Source organism: Myotis lucifugus, unplaced genomic scaffold (assembly GCF_000147115.1).
Source record: "Myotis lucifugus unplaced genomic scaffold, Myoluc2.0 scaffold_189, whole genome shotgun sequence".
In the NCBI taxonomy this organism is placed as follows: domain Eukaryota; kingdom Metazoa; phylum Chordata; class Mammalia; order Chiroptera; family Vespertilionidae; genus Myotis; species Myotis lucifugus.
Window position 1 is genome coordinate 1,023,607 of NW_005871237.1, and position 12,726 is coordinate 1,036,332.

At 43.9% G+C, this 12,726-nt stretch overlaps 1 long non-coding RNA gene across 1 annotated transcript; it reads left to right on the forward strand.

The window, feature by feature from the left end:
• Nucleotides 1–10,599: 10,599 nt before the first annotated feature.
• LOC106698501 lies at nt 10,600–12,385 on the forward strand. Its single transcript, XR_001349838.1, has 2 exons — nt 10,600–11,137; nt 11,505–12,385. It is a non-coding gene; the product is annotated as an uncharacterized LOC106698501 (long non-coding RNA).
• The last annotated feature ends 341 nt before the right edge of the window (nt 12,386–12,726 follow it).

Here is a 12,726-nt window from a genome sequence, read left to right on the forward strand (position 1 = left end):
GGGGATTGCACCAGTTCAGAATATTTGAAAGGAAGCTTAGAAAAATCAAATGCTAAGAATTTATTAACAGTGTTTCTGGAAATAAATCCTCTGTTTTTTTGTTTTTTGTTTTCTGAAGAGGAAAACTAGAAAATATTTGCACTAGTCTGGCCAGTGTGGCTCAGTGGTTGAGTGTTGACCCATGAACCAGGAGGTCAGGGTTCGATTCCTGGTCAGGGCACATGCTGAGTGCCCTGGTAGGGGGCATGTAGGAGGCAGCCTATAGCGACCAACAACCTTTTGGACCTCACGGACCACTAGTGGTCTACAGACCACCAGTTGGCAACGACTGCTATAGATGACTAGAGGCCCGGTACACGAAATTCATGCACTGGTGGTGGGCCCCTCAGCCTGGTCTGCGCCCTTTTGCAGTCCGGGACCCCTCGCTCCTTATTGCCCACCTGCTCGCTGCTTCTTAGCACTTGGAGTGCGGGTGAATTTCCCGCCAACACCACCGCTGCACTTGCCAGCTGTGAATCTGGCTTCTGGCTGAGCGGTGCTACCCCTGTGGGAGCACACTGATCACCAGGGGGCAGCTCCTGTGTTGGGCGTCTGCCCCCTGGTGGTCAATGTGCATCATAACGACTGGTCATTCTGGTCATTCTGCCATAACAGTCACTTAGGCTTTTATTATATAGACTAGAGGCCTGGAGGCCTGGCCAGCGATCAGGGCCATCTGTGGGGTGATCGGGGGCCCCCACTCGCATCTGCCTTTGCCAGGCTGGCGTCGCCCACTCGCCGGCTCTGCCCCCTGCCGCTGCCACCAGTCGCCTGCCTCTGTGGAACAACTGGTGGCACCTGCCTTGGCTGGCCTGGCACCACCCACTCGCCGGCCTCACCCTCTGCCACTGCCCACCTCTGTGGGGGCCCCTGCTCGCACCCTCCTTGGCTGGCTTGGGGCCTGTGGGCTGGGGGCAGCTCCTGTGTTGAGTGTCTGCCCCCTGGTGGTCAGTGTGCATCATAGTGACGGGATATTCCGCTGTTCAGTCTATTTGCATATTAGGCTTTTATTATATAGGATTCTCATCATTGATGTTTCTACTATCTCTCCTCCCTCTCCCTCTCTGAAATGAATAAAAAAATATTAAAATAAATAAAGGAAATAATTGCACTAAAAGTGATACTTATTTTTTCCACTTATTCATAATTCTGTTGTCATTAACCAGTGACAATTAGAAGCAACTGTGATAGGCATTTTATTTTATTTATTTTTTTTATTATTTTTTTAAAATATATTTTATTGATTTTTCACAGAGAGGAAGGGAGAGGGATAGAGAGTTAGAAACATCGATGAGAGAGAGAAACATCGATCAGCTGCCTCCTGCACACTCCCCACTGGGTATGTGCCCACAACCAAGGCACATGCCCTTGACCGGAATCGAACCTGGGACCCTTGAGTCCGCAGGCCGACGCTCTATCCACTGAGCCAAACCGGTCAGGGCTGTGATAGGCATTTTAAAGGAAACTATTGAAGAGTTATCTCATTGCATTTAAAGCTGTGGATACTGGGGGGTTTGTGTTGGCCAGTATTTGTGAGAAAACTACTGCTTGAACCTGCCTTGGTAATATTAGGAACAAGTAACAACTTCACATTTCATAAATAAGCTTACTATTTTGCCCATAAATTAATTTCTTGACCGTTAAAGAGTAGGTCACGACTTTCTCTTTTCTTTTTCTTAATATATTTTTTATTGATTTCAGAGGAAAGGAGAGGGAGAGAGAGAGAAACATCATTGATGAGAGAGAATCATTGATTGGCTGCCTCCTGCACGCCCCCTACTGCAGATTAAACCTGCAACCTGGGCATGTGCCTTGACCTGACCCGGAATCCAACAGTGACCTTCTGGTTCATAGGTCAACACTCAACCACTGAGCCACGCCGGTGGGGCAAATTTTTCTTTTTTAATAAAAGTCAGTGGCCCTGGCTGGGTAGCTTAGTTGATTAGATACACCAAGGTTGCAGGTTGGATCCCCTGGTCAGGGCACATATAAGAATCAACCAATGAATGCGTAAATAAGTGGAACAACAAATCAATGTCTGTGTCTCTCTCCTCTCCCCCGCCCCCATCTCAAGATCCATGAAAAAAAGTTGCTGACACTGTCATTTGTTTTTCCTTATAAAAGCAGGGAAATTTCTTTCGAAATTGTATTTTTTTCCAGTGACTAAAATAACATAAACTCAGTGTGGAAATCTTGGAAATTTGAAAAAATGGAGACGTTTCTGGAAAACCTCTTCCTTTGAGGAAATCTCAGTCAAGTTGAATGTTGGTTCTGTTTCGAGCAGCTCTGTCCCTGTGACTTGCCTTCAGCCGCCGTACCAGTCCGCCCTGGTTTGGAGGACACTTGAGGAGAGCTGGTCAGGCAGGGTGGAGGCCGACCTTCCCCTGCCTCCTCTCAGTCTTTTGTATTTGGAGGATTCGGGAGTCAGTCATCTGGCCTTCTCACCCCATGAACTTTCTCTCTTCTTCACAGGGCACTTGAGTTTTGTTTTGAACTTGTTAAACATTGAATTCCGTAGTTCTGCTTAACAGAACGGCCTGTGGCAGCCCCTTTCTTGGGAACGTATGTGCTCAGAGTTGTGTCTAAGTCAGGGTCTTGACAGACGCTTTTGTGTGGCGCATGGGGTGCAGATTCTGACCCATGACTCAAGAAAATTGTAGCCGTGGCAAGTTCCCCCGGTTTACTTGTGTACTTGGTAATAACGTGTCTTCGTTAAAATGATCTGAGTTACCTGATGCAGAACAGGCTCTTAGGAAGAGCTCTCTCCGTAGATGCTGTGCACACAAACGCCTGCTTGTTTCCTTTATTCAGGATTGTTCTTGAGCCCCAGCTGTGTGCCAGGCCTTGCTTTAGGTGCTGGATGCTGAAACAACAAAATAATCCCTGCCCCCAGGGAGCTCAGATTTTTGTGGGAAAGGCAGAAATAAACAAAATAAATGCCTCAAATATATGATATAGTAAATAGGAGTAAGTATGAAGGAGGAAAAAGGAAAGCATGGAGGAGGGTCTGTAGGGTACGCCCACCTGTGTGTCTGTCTGTGTCAGGGAGATGGAACATTGAATCATTTAACCTGCAATGTAACCACGTAGTTTCCACATGTGATGGGTCTTTCCTGCTCCAGCTGGAGGCCAGAATCCCCCTGTGTTGGTGAGTGCTGTCCCTGGCGTGGTGTTTTTGGGAGGAGGTGGGCTCCAGGTTTGAGTGTGTGTGTGTGTGTGTGGTCTTTGACTATACAAGGAGAGTGTTTAGAATAGTGTCAAGCATTCAATAAATTTTAGTGATTATATGTTAGTACTGTTTAGCTATTATATGTCTTATGTTATAAAACTGAAAGCTTTAAATAGAAACCGGAGGGGCCACTTTCTTGGAAAAAGTGCCCAGGGCTAGAAGCATTAATTACATAAGCACCAAATTTGGAGCATAGACTAAATGTTGACCACCCTCCCCCAAATCTTCCCAGACTGGAATTTCTTTCTTCAGATCTCTCATCTCCTTCGCTCTGCCCCCTTTCATCCTCTGGAGCCGTTTGGAGGACTAGTTTTTACGGCAGGAACCAGGGAAATGTATGTAACAAAATTCATCTTGTGTTATTATCTAGTGACTCCAGCAAAAAGAAGAGACATTCTCACAGCATAGTCAGGATTCTAAAAATGTGCATGGATAAAGGGGAGAGGGTGAGAAATCTAGTAAAAGTGTGGTATATACTGATGAGTGGGGGAAACATACAGTGCTTTCCTAAATTCTAGCCATATCTTGTTTAGTGACTAAGTTTGGGTTTTGGAAAATACAGAAATTCATTGAGGGATTCAAGCTTATTCTGTGTGGCTGACACCTGAAATTTCTCATTACTTTCCAGTAATGCTTTTTAGTTTAAGGAATATGGATTTCATTACTGGCATTAAAAATTATACTTTGACAACTTGACTGAAGCGACTGTTAATTATTTCACTTCCCTGTACAGTATATGTACCTCCGCTTAACAGAGGTCACTGTCACTTTAATAGCAGGTCTCCATTAAAAATATTAGAATTATCTCCCTTCCCTAAAAAGTACCAGAGGTCCAGAATTAAAAGATACAGGGTTTTCTGTTGGTTATGGTATTTTGTGAGCTAAATGAGCTAAATCAGAAAAGCAGTGAAGTACACTGGAAAGTTAGCATGGGTCTGGGTTAGAATGTTAGCCTTTTTCGACCAGTTACATAAAACTTGGATAGATGTCTCTCCATGTCAGTTTTTGTCACATGTAAAATAATTACTATTGTCTCACAGGGTTGTGATGATTAAATGGATTAATATATGTGTCTGGCACAAGGTAGACGCTAAAATCAAGTCTGACTTCGCTTCTGTCAGAAGTAGCTTGTGCACGCCTAATAATTGATTTTGAGGGCCCTCAGTCAGATTGCCCAATTGATAAACGTTAATTTTTAGTATTAGAATTTAAGTTCGTTATTATTAAACACCAACTTTAATAATAATAATACTGATAGTAGTGAGACAGGCTAGTAAGCCAGGACAAGTAGAATAGGGAAACTGAGACAGATAGTTAAACGGCCAAGCAGTAAACTGCAAAATCCTGTCTTCCCTAACCAAGGACACTTAAGAGTAAATGGTTGACACTTCTCCCCAACCAGAGGGTAAGCAGCTTAACTCACCCTCCTCAAGGAGATTGATAACAACCATACAGTTAGTGCCACTTGTGCCAACCACATCCAAGGACAGATGAGGTCAGGGGAGTAAATCTCATTTTGGCTCATCAGCATAAAGCTGATGACTGTTCTGTTGCGATCCTTCCCTAAGACCCCAGCCTTTAAAACTCTCCCTGTCTCTCTCGGGGGCAGGCCTGCACCTTTCCCTTCCCCCTCTTCCCGCTAGGAGTGTTACCTTTGCCCCTCTCCCAAGCTCCAAGGGCCTTTCTTTTGCTTCTATAACTTGTTTTTTGAGCCTACACAGCCAGCTGGCTCACCTCTACTATGTCTGTAACTTTCTAAATAAACTTTCTCTTGTAATTTGAGTTCTTGGTTGTGAATTCTTTCTTTGCCAAACTCAAGAACCAAGGTCCAACTTTGCCAGTAACACCTGGTAACAGTAGTAGTATTAATGATGATGATAGCCAGCCAGATATTGTCAAGTTCTTTATGTGTGTTATCTTGGTTACTGTGTGTGGGGTGTGTGTGTGTGTGTGTGTGTGCGCGCGCGCGCGCATGTGTGAGAATTCCCCTCTTACTCCTTTAAATTCTTTTGGCTGGATTAATAATAAAATTGATGTAAGACAGATTGACAGGGGAAAAACCAATTTCATACATGGGAGAACATAAAATGATGCTTAGTGAGTGCCCAAAGCAGGCAACTTTTATTTTTTCAAATATGTTTTGATTTTTACAGAGAGGAAGGGAGAGGGATAGAGAGTTAGAAACATTGATGAGAAACATCGATCAGCTGCCTCCTGCACGCCCTCCCACACCTCCTTACTGGGGATTGAGCCCGCAACCAAGGTACATACCCTTGACCAGAATCGAACCCAGGATCCTTCAGTCCCAAGGCCGACGCTCTATCCACTGAGCCAAACCAGTTAGGGCAAGCAGGCAGCTTTTATATCTTTTACATAAGAAATAATAAATTTGTGAATAATTGACAGGTTTGGGTGCTCATCAGTGAGGAATCTAAGCAGAGTTTGGGCTTGGGTATTAAATTACGAAAGGAGTCACGAATTTTGTTATATATGCTTTATGGCCCTGAATTCCCTAACTCTGGTGATAAGGATATCTCTTGTTAGCTTCCAGGTACAGGGAGGGCACCTTTCACTTGGGAGATTTATCTCTTGCTTTCAGAGGGTCAGAAAGAGGTCAGAGTGTTGTTCTTGCATTGGCAGATTCTTAAGTAACTTTAATTAAAAATAATCAATAAGCCATTATGAGATATTTTGGGGTGGCCTGCCTATGGCCCCGACTATTCTGAACAAGGACTGTCTGAGGGCAGGTATTTTTCTGATGTTCATTTTGTTGACTAGAAACTGAAGCTTGAGTGAGATTAAGAGATTTAGAAAGTAATGAAAAAAATGTTATGTTAAAAAGATCACTTTTTTGTTGGTCAAGATAACATGATTTGAAAATCATGGGAGGTTGCTTATAAAAGATAGCAGTAAGAGCTTTTCCTTTTGAATCAATTCAATGTTTTTCAGGACAGAAGGCAAGTCTATTATTTATTATCGACTTTAAAGAAATGGACAATCAGGTATTTCTCTAGCAAAACGGGTTTATTTGGGAACAACACAGAATTGCAATGGGGCACATACAGTCTCATGCCAAACCATGCCAAGTCCAGAGAGCAAAGGAGAGGAACCTTCTTTTATAGAGGAAAGGGGGAGTTCAGAGGAGCTGTTGTAAACAAAGAGTCCATTGGAGGCAACTGGGAGTTTGAAGTGTAGTGGCTTTTCATTGGTCAAGTTTTAAGTCTTTCATTGGCTGAGTGGTTGACAGGTGAGGAAAAGATCCACCTCCCTCTGTCAGAGTAATAGAGTAGAAGAACATATTCCTGACATTTGTAATACTTTCAACAATAAAGATTAAGAAAAAAATAAAAACTTAACCCTGAAAAGAAGGAAAACAGCTTTCTGTCGGAGGTGGAAAGTACATCTCTTCCTGTTTGGGGTAATTGGTAGGTCATGAGAGCTCCCCCAACTGGCCCTCGCAGCTCTAATTTAAATGAGGTTTCTGTTTATCAATCTTCACACTCTCATCCTTCAGTGACTACCTCCAACCATGTTTCATGAATACAGTAATGGGCCCTTTGAAGGCTGATTGAATAGGATCCTGAAACTCTGGTGTCCTGTCATGCACTGTATAATGACATTTTGTCAACGAGGGGCCACATCTATGAAGGTGGTCCTATCTATATATAGAAGAGGCTAATATGCTAAGTGTCCCTCTGACCGTCTGACCGCTATGATCGCTATGATGCTCACAGACCACCAGGGGGCAGACGCTCAACACAGGAGCTGCTGTGACGTGCACTAGCCATTTACAAAGAAATGGCACCTCAGACCTGGTGCTGACAAAGCAACACTTGGCTTCCCCCAAATGGGACACAGGCCCTGCAACCACCCCAGAGCGACACCCCACCAAATCGCAGCCAATGCTGCCAAGACCCCATGGTGCAAAATGTGGCCCACAGCCCAGCCCGGAAACGGTTGCTGTGGGCACTGGGTAATGACATCATGTAGCGACGCTCAGCTTCCTCTCCCTAGCAACTAGCCTCCTTGCAGTTTCTTCAGCCCATGAACCTGACTTGCTTTATAGCCAGGTGCAAACATCACACTTTAACCAAATGTCTGTGAAGTGTTTCACTACCTCATCTCATTTGATCCTCACAGAAGTCCTGGAGTAGGTAGGTAGGAGACTTGGTTGAATCCTATTTTCTTTTCATTAGCAAGAAAACAGAGATTTAGAAAGTTTAGAAACTTGACCCGACTGAAAAGAAGTAAGAAATAGTGGAACTTGAAAATGATTTTAGGTTTTCTCACTGCGCAGAATATAGTCAAACACTGCTACAGTTAAATATTTCACCCTTTGTTCTCCCTGCGTGATCTACAATAAGAACCTGCTTTGTGTTGATATTTACTGCTGTGTTGCTGACAATTACCTGAAAGAGAAGTTGGGGTGCTTCACTGGGCTGGGAAAAGTTCAGCTAAATCAGAAAGCAGGACTAATTAAGCAAGTTTATCTATATACTAGAGGCCCGATGCATGAAATTCATGCCAGGGGCTTGGCCCTCGCAGCCCCGGCTTCATCCGGAAGGTCGTCTGGATGTTCGTTCTGCTCTTTGGTCTAATTAGCTCTTTATTATATAGGATATAAAGCTCTCGCTGGTGCCAGTCACCCGCATATGTTTCCATCTGTCAATGTCGATTGTGAATTTGGTTGACACTTTTATTATAGAGAAAGGGCGAATAGTGATATTAAAATATTTCTTCTAATTAATTTCCTTTCAATGTGCATGTATGTGTGCAGCAGGCCTCTAAAAATATTATAATGGAGCTGAAGCATTCCTAGTCATTTTTTAGAGCAATGCATTCATTACTCACGTGTTTGTGGTGATGCTGACGTAAACAAACCTGCACTGCCGGTCAGCTTAAAGTATAGCTGCTATAATCATGTACTGTACAGAGTAGTTGGTAATTATAATACGCGACTGTGTTACTGGTTTATGTATTTACTGTGTTATACTTTTTGTCATTATTTTAGAGGGTCGTGTAATCTTTCTACTTAGTAAAAAAAGTTTGCTATAAAACAGTATGCTGTGTTATGCAGGCAGCAGCCTCATGCATCTCATGTTTACTGTGTGTGTCTCTCTCTTTTTAAATAAATTTTTATTGATTTTAGAGAGAAAGAGGAAGGGAGAGGGAGAGAGAAACATCGATGAGAAAGAAACATCAGTCGGCTGCCTTTTGCACAGCCCCTACTGGGGATCGAGCCTGCAACCAGGGCTTTCCTGTGTCTCTTGATTGCATCACTTTGCCTCATGATTGACTTAACATGTGTTTTGTACAGACTTGTAGCCTAGGAGCAATAGGCTGGACCAGTGGTCGGCAAACTGTGGCTCGCGAGCCACATGCGGCTCTTTGGCCCCTTGAGTGTGGCTCTTGTACAAAATACCGACTTCTGTGCATGGGCGACGAAGTTTCAATCGCACTGTACATGCGCGCCCGCACGTGGTATTTTGTGGAAGAGCCACACTCAAGGGGCCAAAGAGCCGCGTGTGGCTCGAGAGCCGCAATTTGCCAACCACTGGGCTATACCATCTAGGTTAGGTGTGTAAGTCGGCTATACCATCTCGGTTTCTTAAGCGTAGTATTGGATGTTCACACAACGAAATTACGTAATGATGCACTTCTCAGAACATAGCCCTCATTAAGAGGCACTTGACTGTACAGTGGGGCCTTGACTTACGAGTTTAATTCGTTCGGAGACCAAGCTCGTTAAGGAGCTCGTTAACTCAAATTACTCTGTCAACTCAATGCAAAAAATGGAGGAGAGACAGCTGGTATCTCAAAAACTCATTAGTTGAGACACTCATAAGTCAAAGCCCCACTGTATTTGCATAGTCTTCTTGAAAATTCCCAGGAAGTTTCTAACTTTGCTTTCTTCAAAGTTGATCTGTTCACCTGGGAAATAACTGGTTTACTGCTGACTGATTATTCTTAGTTCCTGCAGGAATGAGAGTCCAGCCAGTATTCTCTGTTTTGCAGGGAAGGAAACAGGCCAGAAAACCACAACGGATAATGTGGTCATCAACACCCTGGGTGGGCTGCGAGATTTGTATTGCGTTCACCTCTCCTTTGGGATCCCTGATGGGAGGCTCTATAGGCAGCGGGAACTTGTGGTGGGTGAATCAGCAGTTGGCCATCCTTATACTTAGCAATTTAGAATTTTTGATATACCCAATACTCTAGTCAGCTGGAAATGAAAAATTAAGTTCTAGAATGCAACATTACTCCCCCCCCCCCATATTTGTGCTTATTTCCTCTGAATGTTGACATTTTAGTGAATTCAGTGTGAGTTATATTGATTTTAGTGTTTTGTTTACTTATTTAAATATTTATTTTTTTAATCCTCACCTGAGGATATTTTTCCATTGGTTTTTAGAGAGAGTGGAAGAGAGAGGGAAAGACGTAGAAACATCTGTGTGAGAGAAACACATCGATTGGTTGCCTTCCTGCCTGCGCCCTGATCAGGGCCGGGGCTGGGGATGAGCCTGCAGCTGAGGTACGTGCCTTTGAATGGAATCGAACCCAGGACCTTTCGGTCTGCAGGCTGACACTCTATCCACTGAGCCAAATCAGCTAGGGCTGACTTCAGTGTTTTAAAATAAGACCAGAAAGACTTAACAAAACAATATAAGAACCTTGATTGGGTCAAAAATCTATGAAATACATTTTCGGGATGGATAGGGAATGCTGAATATGGGAAGGATATTGGATGATATTAAGAAATTAAATTTGCTTAAGCATCTAGGGATAGAGTTAGTTTTATGTCTACAATTTAGAAATGGTTCTGCAAAAGTAAGTAAAGCTCACTCCTCATACAGGGATGGGTTAAACCCACTGAAGGCAAGAACCACATGTGCCCTAGTGCCTGGCACACAGTAGCAATAAGGGTTCGCTGAGTGGAAGGCTATTAGACAGAAACCAGCCAGCCTGTTACCCCTGTCCTTTCCTCGGTGCTTGTTACCCATCCAAAGTCCCTGTGCCGATACTTTGAAAGGCCAAAACTCAAAAGGTCAGTCTGAGGTAAGTAAAGGTTTACTGATTAAGAAGCCAAGAATAAAGAGCCCTAGTTCTCGCCTTAACCGGTTTGGCTCAGTGGATGGAGCGTCGGCCTGCGGACTGAAGGGTCCCAGGTTCGATTCCGGTCAAGGGCATGTACCTGGGTTGCGGGCATATCCCCAGTGGGGGGTGTGCAGGAGGCAGCTGATCGATGTTTCTAACTCTCTATCCCTCTCCCTTCCTCTCTGTAAAAAAAAACCAATAAAATATATTTAAAAAAAAAAAAAAAGAGCCCTAGTTCTCAAATCCATCTTTAGACAGTACAGGGTTCAGGCTTTTATATCAAGAGAAGGGAAAATGGGGGGAGCTGTTTTTATGAAACCTCAAGCCCCTAGCCGAATTCCTTTAATGATCTGCATGTCTAAAGCAGGAGCTTAGCCTGAAGGCTGAGGGAACTTGTTCCATCCTTGAACCAGATGGAATCCGAGAGTCTGAGAGACCCAGCACTTCAGTCTGTTACACATCGAGCTCTCTAAGGGCAGGGTCTGTCCCAAAGCACCGTGCACAGCACCCGGCACTCATTAATCTCTGTTGAGTGAACAGGGAAAATGTGAACAGCACAACTAGTGTAACAGCATGAGCATCTGAGAGTGGGATGTTTGCTTTCCTTGCAGACGTGCTGACTGGCAGGAATCCAAGGATGAGGAGGAATCTGGCTTCTTGGGGGTGTTTTCAGGAAAATGAGGCTGAGTTAGTAACAGATCTGAAAAAGGAGTGTCAGGGTACTGGATGGCGTAGCCAAGATTTCCAAGACTGATGGCTTTTTGCAGAAAATAAGTAAGTGCCATTGTGTATAGTGAAAGCTGAACTTCTCGATCCTCCCACCCCAAACTGTGGCATGGTCTCAGGCTGGGCTAGTCAGAGTTTGTAAGAGACTGGGGCAGGCTTGAGGTTCCCCTTAAGCTAGGGAATGTTGGAGCAATTCTTGGGTGGTATTGGGAAGGGAAGGAAACTCAGGTTTTGTGTTAACTTATTGCCTATTGCTCGTATGTGTTTCACATTGTTCAATATTTTCTCAAGATATGCAGCGAGGAATAGCAGCTGTAGGCCACTTTCTTCCCTGAGTACAAAGCAAATACTTATGGTGTTTAGGCATAGAATGGAATTTGTTATAGAATGTCAATTGTTTATTTTTTTGTTTTAGGATGAAAAAGAACGAGGCAAAGAAGGAAAACCATTTTTCCTTGTAATAAATTTGAAATAGTTTTTTCTCTTTTTTCTTCCTTTCTACTGAGAAGTTAAGATTGGTTAACTGAAACAGACTAAAAATACCCTTTTGTAGCATGCTACGGTATTTTCTCTTTGTCTAAAATTAGCTGATTTGAGCTGTGTACTCTGGTTTTCTAAAGCCTTCCATTAGTTGCTCTAGCTACTTCTCTCTAGTTTTGAGACAGGCTAGTAAGCCAGGACAAGCTGAATAGGGAAACTGAGACAGATAGTAAAAGACCAAGCAGTTTACAGCCCTCTAGTAAATTGTAAAACCCTCTATTCTGTAACCAAGGACACTTAAGAGTAAATAGTTTACATTTCTTCTTATCCAGGGGGTAAATAGCTTAAATCTCCCTATTCAGGAAGCTAGATGACAGAAATCCAATTAGTGCCATTTGCCAACCTAACCCAAGGACAAATGAACTTAAGGGAATGAATCTTATTTTGGCACATCTGCATAACACTGATGAATATGCTATTGAAGTCCTTCTTTCAGACCTCCCCTAAATTCCCAGCCTTTAAAACCCCTCAACTTGAAAGTCCTTTCCCTCTCCCCCCCACCCTTTTCCCACAGGCATGCATCTCAAGCTCTAAGGGACACAGCGAGACTTGCAATCAGGGAGCAGTGGGCAGCAGCTGCTTGTCCTGGCAAACCCCCTGAAGCTGTCCCCAAGGCCCCCTTTTCTCTGACTTCTAAGTGAGCCAAAGCAGCCCAGTCTAAGCTCATTGCCCACCTAGTCTCTCCTGTTGCTTCTTCTGTCCTAGGCTCTTCCTTGTTTCACTGTCCCCACCTGTAATAAACGTCCTCAAAAAATCGCCTGGACTCGTGGAATCTTTCCTGCATGAAGTCAAGAACCCACACACTACCGGCCGGCCCTAGGCAGACCCGCTCAGGACCTGGTCCCCTTTCCAGTAACGTTGTCATGAGCTCTGGATAACGTGTTTGATGGGGAAGCAAACTGTGAATTACTATCTTTTTTTTTTTCCCATTGATTTTTTTTTTAGAGAGAGTGGAAAGGAGGGAGAGAGGTGGAGATAGAGAGAGAGAAACAATGATGTGACCAGGGCTGGGGATTAAACCTGCAACCGAGGTATGTGCCCTTGACTGGGAATTGAACCTACAACCCTTTGTTACACCAGCTGACACTCTAACCACT